This window comes from Zonotrichia leucophrys, unplaced genomic scaffold (genome assembly GCF_028769735.1).
Source record: "Zonotrichia leucophrys gambelii isolate GWCS_2022_RI unplaced genomic scaffold, RI_Zleu_2.0 Scaffold_539_34530, whole genome shotgun sequence".
NCBI lineage: Eukaryota > Metazoa > Chordata > Aves > Passeriformes > Passerellidae > Zonotrichia > Zonotrichia leucophrys.
Genome location: NW_026992744.1, coordinates 13,205 through 19,806, shown reverse-complemented (window position 1 = coordinate 19,806; position 6,602 = coordinate 13,205).

The following is a 6,602-nucleotide window of genomic DNA, read 5'->3' as shown; positions in this document are numbered from 1 at the left end:
TGCCTCCAGTTCTTTGCTCTGCCTGGGGCCTGGGGACACTTTCTCAGTCGTGCTCCTCAGTGGGACCCATTAAAAGTCCAAGAAACTTTGGAGTTGGATTGTGACTTAGAGTTCTGGAGAGGTTTCTTCATCTCCCTCTGAGGGACTGATGTTCAGGGCCTGAGCACAAAGCCCCAGAGGCTCATTAAAGTCCTTGTGCTGTGTCTGTGCTGCTGAGCTGGGCTGGGCTCCTGGCACAAAGGCAGCTCCTGGTAACCAAGAAGAGCTTCATAAGCACATTTCTCTTATGAACAGCTCTTCTGCCCGCCCAGCAGGGCTGGGGCACTGCCTGTAGCCACCCCAGGCACAGCAGAGAGGCACAGAGAGCTTCAATCAGTCAGGGCTGGGAAGGGGCTGAGAAGTGCCTGGGGCAGAATCACTGCCAGCCCTTGGCACAGGAACCTCTGGCTGCAGGACAATGCAGCTGCAGCTCCTGGAGTGATCTCCTAAAGCTGGAACATCCCAATGCCTACAGACTCTGTGAGTACATTCTCTGATTGTCTCTTGTGCAGAGCAGCCAGGGGTGCCCAGGGCTGTCCCGCAGAGCAGGGTCCTGCAGCCCAGGGCGCTGTGCTGGGGCAGGAACTCTGCTGCCAGCCAGGGACAGCTCTCAGCCAGCCCTGGCAGCTGCTCCCAGCACTGGGGGACAAGATCTGGGTGGGAAGAGACAGCTGGTCAGGCTTGGAAGTGTCCTTGTTGTGTGGTGAGGATGCTTCATTGTTCAGGACTGCTCCCAGCATTACATTTAACTGCAGGGTATTTCCTAGTAGATTTACAGAATGAGCAAAGCACAGCCGCGGCTAAATAAAAGGGAAGAAACTTACTTTATTAGTCTATTGCTCTGGGCTGTCTGGATGGGAAATGGCCCACAGATATTCATGTGTCTATTCAGATTGAGAAAAAGAAAAAAAAAAATTTGTTCAGATTTGAATAAACCAGGCAGTGAAAGAAATTAGCACAGGGTCTGTTACAGGCAGCAGCAGCATCATTTTTCCCAGCCTCCTCAGGGTTGCTCTGATGTTGCCTCTGATCAGAGCCTGCAAATGCAGAGGTGTCCCTGGGCAGTGACTGTGCTGGGAGGGCTCTGCAGGGCAGAGCTGAGCCCCCAGGGTCAGGCTGGACTCGGGCAGTACTGGCAGGCCCCAGCCCTGGGCACAGGGAGCAGCTGCTGGCAGGGACAGCTCCAGGCAGCAGAGCCCTGGGCAGGCAGTGAGGGGAAAGTGCTCCCAAGCTGTGCTGGGAGATTTGAAATTCTCCAAAAACTGAACTATTCCATAATTACTTATTCTACAGATCTCCATGCCAAGACACAGCAAATGTCCAACAGCAGCTCCATCAGCCACTTCCTCCTGCTGGACTTGGCAAACACGCGGCAGCTGCAGCTCCTGCACTTCTGCCTCTTGCTGGGCATCTCCCTGGCTGCCCTCCTGGGCAATGGCCTCATCATCAGCGCCGTAGCCTGTGGCCACCACCTGCACACACCCATGTTCTTCTTCCTGCTCAACCTGGCCCTCACTGACCTGGGCTCCATCTGTACCACTGTCCCCAAAGCCATGCACAATTCCCTCTGGCAGACCAGCACCATCTCCTACAAAGGTTGTGCTGCACAACTGTTTCTGTTTCTCTTCTTCATTGGAACAGAGCTTTCTCTCCTGACCGTCATGTGCTACGACCGCTATGTGTCCATCTGCAAACCCCTGCACTACGGGACCCTCCTGGGCAGCAGAGCTTGTGCCCACATGGCAGCAGCTGCCTGGGCCAGTGGCTTTCTCCATGCTCTGTTGAACACAGCCAATACATTTTCCCTGCCCCTGTGCCATGGCAATGCCCTGGGCCAGTTCTTCTGTGAAATCCCACAGATCCTCAAGCTCTCCTGCTCACACTCCAAGCTCAGGGAACTTGGGCTTCTTGTGGTTAGCACGTGTGTAGCTTTTGGTTGTTTTCTGTTCATGGTTTTCTCCTATGTGCAGATCTTCAGGGCTGTGCTGAGGATCCCCTCTGAGCAGGGAAAGCACAAAGCCTTTTCCACCTGCCTCCCTCATCTGGCTGTGGTCTCCCTGTTTCTCAGCACTGCAGCCTTTGCCCACCTAAAGCCACCCTCCATCTCCTCCCCATTGCTGGATCTGGCCCTGTCAGTTCTGTACTCAGTGGTGCCTCCAGCCCTGAACCCCCTCATCTACAGCCTGAGGATCCAGGAGCTCAAGGCTGCAGTGTGGACACTGATGAATAGATGGTTTCGCAAATATTAAACTCTGAATCACTTGTAATTTAAGTAATCTTTGCTAGTTCTTGTTGCTTTCATTTTTCACTCTTTTACTTTTATAATATTGTGCACAATGCAAGGGCATTTTCTGTGCAATTTCTCATTTTGTTTCTCTCCACTTTCACTGTGACCCACAGATTGTGTCAATGAGGAACTGTGCTCTTGATGGCTTCAAATGAAATGAGAGATATCTGAGCAGAGTTTTCACCACAGATCTCCCTTTTGTTCCCCTCTCTGGAGCTGTAGCAGCAATGTCTGTGAGCAGAGCTGGGGGCAAATCAGGGCGGGCACAGCAGCTCTGCCCAACAGCAGCAGCAGCAGCACTTGGTGTTGCCAGTGCTGCAACCGTGGCCCTGCCCCACTGCCCTGGTGGCCCTGGTGTTGCTGCAGGGCCTGAGTGCTCTTGGGGTCGGGCACAGACCTGGGGGTGGCAGTGCCGGGGTTGCAGCAGGGACAGGCCATGGGCACTGCTGGGGCAGCGCTGACGCCTCAGGCCAGGCCCTGGGAACTCCAGGCTCCTTGCCCAGGCTATCTCAAGAACACGCCCAGGCCAATGCTCAACACAGAAAACCCCTGTGAGCAGCCCCAGGCTGGCCGTGGGCAGGCTGAGGGCAAACAGCATGGCTGGGGCTCTGCAAGGGCCCTGGGGCAGACGGGAAGGAGCAGCAGAGCAGGGGCTGATCCATCCCCAGTGCACTGCACAGCCCAGGGCTGTGTCCCAGAGTGTCCTCATGGAGCTGCCCACAACATCCCCCCTCTGCAGCCCTGGCCTCTCCCCCAGCTCACACAGGTGCCCCATCCTTGCAGGCACAGACACGGCAGCACTGACTCAGCAGCCCCTGTTTGCATTGCACAGAGCAGGGGGAGCATCCCCATACTGCTGGTGTGGGGACATGAACCTGAGTGAGCACAAATGCCATCAGCCCCTGGGGCCAGCAAGGGCTAGGGGAAAACAAAGTAAACCGCTCAACTTTGTCCTGGCCTCTGCAGTCAGCCAGAAAGTTTGTTCCCATCTGCTGGGAGTTTCTTGTTCTACTGCAGACGCTGTTGCTCAGAGCCAGGGCTGCCTGGCAGCCACCCCCAAACTGCCCTCAGCATTTCCTCTGCTTCCCCTTTGCTTTCTTTCCCCTTCCTCATACAAACTTCTTCCTATTGCCCCTCCACTGCAAACAGCCCATCCCTGTTGGCCCTTTCCTCTCTGACCCCACTCCCCATTGCAGTTCCTGACTTGGCACCATGGGAATGTCCCTTGGGCAGCAGGATCATCCCACAGGTGCTGCAGGATTTGTCTGCAGGCTCTTGCAGTGCCTGGTGCTGCTCCCTTGCCAGAGGCACCCCAGGCCAGGGGGGCACATCTGGGCTGCTGTGTCTGCCTCTGGGGCTCCCTGTTCTGGGCAGTGAGGAGGAGCTGCAGAGGCTCTGCAGGACTGACAGGATGGGCTTTGGGGCTGGCAGGAGAAGCTGAGGGACCTGGGCTGCTGGAGCTGCTGAACAGGAGGCCCAGGGCTCATCATGCAACTGCTCCAAGGGTGGTTTCAGAGAATCCCAGAATCAGCAAGTCAGGAAAGGCCTCAGAGATCATCAAGTCCAACTTCTGTCCTGCTACCGCCTTGCACCCCTCAGCCTCCTGTCCAGGTACAGAGCAACTTTGGGGAAGAATCCCCCAAAGGAACTCCAGTGGGAAAAGCAGATCCAATCAGCACCCCCCCAACTGGTCCGGGAGGGAAAAAATACCTCCTTGGAGAAATGTGGAAAAAACCTGTTTATTAAACAATAAAACCAAAACAATATCAAAACAATGAGACCCCTTGCCACTCTAAAAGAGATGACAAACTGAGAAAACCCCGGGTTGAAGCTCAGCTCACTCAGTCTCTGATCAGTCCCTCAGGTGCTGGAGTTGTCGCAGGCCAGGCCTGGCCCGGTGGGCCACAGCTGCAGCTGCCGGTGCTCTCCTGGGTGTTCAATCCAGAGCAGTTTCAAGAGGTCCAAAGAAAAGGGAAAAAAAACAGTCCAGGGAACTTCTTTGCCTCAGCTAGCTAAAAACTAACTAAAAAGCAAAAGAAGAGCTCTCTGCCCCTCTGTCCGCAGACAACACAGTCAGGAGCAGGAATGTGGGTCAGGAGCAGGAATATGGAGGAGTGAGTGCAGTGTCTGAAAACAAACTGCACGCTTCTTCTCTCTCCCCCTTCACTCTCTGGAACACTCTTAAAGGTACAAAACTTATTATTATTCAACATAAACAGAACAAGACGATTGGGGATAAAAGCATCATATAGTCAACCCAGGACACCTCCTCTTCTCCAGGATAAAGAACCCCAGCTCCCTCAGCCACTCCTCACAGGGCTTGTGTTCCAGACCTCTCATCAGCCTTGTTGCCCCTCTCTGGACATGCTCCAGCCCCTCCGTGTTCCTTCCTAAATTGGGGGCCGCAGAACTGGACACAACACGAGGTGCTGCCCAACCAGTGCCGAGCACAGGGGAAGAATCATTGCCATGCTCCTGCTGGCTGCAACATTCATGATCCATAGGAGTGCCAGAAGTTGGATGAGGGAAATGGTGGGGAAAGGGTGAGGGCAAAGTCTGATTGATTGTCAGCCATGAAGGGCATTGTTTCTTATATTGATTAAAACTGAATTAGAAGGTGCTGGGGATCAGTATCAACTGGGGATTGCTGACATCAATCAATAAAGAGGAAAAAAAGCTGGATAAAACAGTTGTCTTTGCATTTTTTAAAATATAGTATATTCACTTCGAATACACTTCTAAAATCTGTCTAATTAGCCACAGAATAATTGAAAATTTGAATTATTACCAATGGCATTTTTTGTTTGGGCATTTAAAGCAAAATTTTATGAGCTCTTTCAATGAAATCCTGCACTGAAGAGCTCAAGCAAGAAGAGGCCTCTGGAATAGGAAAATTCACCAGCAACTTCCTAGCAGCTGAGGATCCATCCCCATCAGAGCAGCAACGAACAGAAATGGGCACAGCTTTGTGGCTTCCCCAGCTCTGGGATGGACCCTGGGCCTGGAGCAGGAGCAGCTCTTTAGGGCCCCAACGCCGGAGCTCTTGCGCTGCCCTGGGCAGATAGGATGGCAGCAGGGGCTGCAGAGCTCCCAGCACCTCAGCCCAAGGGGAGCAGGGCAGCCAGGGAGCCTCCTTTGGGCTTGGCCAAGCACCTTCCCCCGTGGCTGGGGCTGAGTCCTGTGGCAGCTGCAGCTGCTGCTGTGCCCTTGCCAGGGGCTGAGGCCGTGGGGCTGTGCCCAGAGCAGCCTGGCCTGAGCAGAGCTGTGGGGCCAGAGCCAGCTGGACTGGGCTGGGGAGAGGCCCTTGGTGCTGCCCAGAGCTCAGGGCAGCTGGCAGAGCTTGCAGGGAGCTGGGCTGGGCTCCGAGAGCCTGGCCCAGAAACCATCAGTGTCCATCTCAGCCTGGCTGAGCGTGCAGGGGCCAAGAAGAGCAGCCCAGGGTCTGCAAGTTCTCTGTGTAGGAGCTGAGGTTGTGACCCCTGAGCCCTCCCAAGTGCTGGGGCTGCACCTTCAGCTCCAGAGGAGATGTGACAAATGGGAGCAGACACAAATAATTCCTGCTGGATTTTTATTGTGTTTGCTTGTATAGGTGACAGGGATCCATTAGCAGAGGAGTTTTGTGTCAGATAATATTGGTAGAGTGGTAAGAATAATATTTTTTAGCTGAAAATAACATTTCTTGTATAATACACTAAGAAAAAAAACACATATGATTTAAAAAGCATCTGAGTTTTTCAGAGGATCAGAGACTCATTGATGTTCCAACAGCCAAACCTTTTCAAATACATTCCTCAGAGCTTCCTTGAGATGAGAGGTGACCACCAGAGGCCAAGGCCAGCCAGAGATCTTTGTCCTGGCATCTTTTGTGTGGAAGAACCCTCGCATATAGAGAAATTTTCAGGGGTAGTATCAGTTTTGGCTGTGGGCACCTGGAAAGAGGGATGGTTCTTTTTCATAGGAAGGAAAGCATGGAGCCTCAGTTCTCCAGGGGCTGATGAGAGGCAGCCCTCAACATTCCAAGATCAGCTGGACCTGTCAGGTGGCCCCTGGGAAGCAAAGTCAGCCAGACCTGCTCCATGTTGCCTTGGTTTCATGGTGCTCTGCTGTGTCACAATGTTCACCTTGTTTCTGCAGTGTCACAATGGCCCGGTGCTTCCATGAGGCCCAGAAGGGTCACAGTGGCCCTTTGGTTTTGTGGGGCCCCACAGTGTCACAATGGTCTCCATGATTCCATGGGGCCTTGCAATGCCACAATGGTCTCCATCAGTCCACGGTG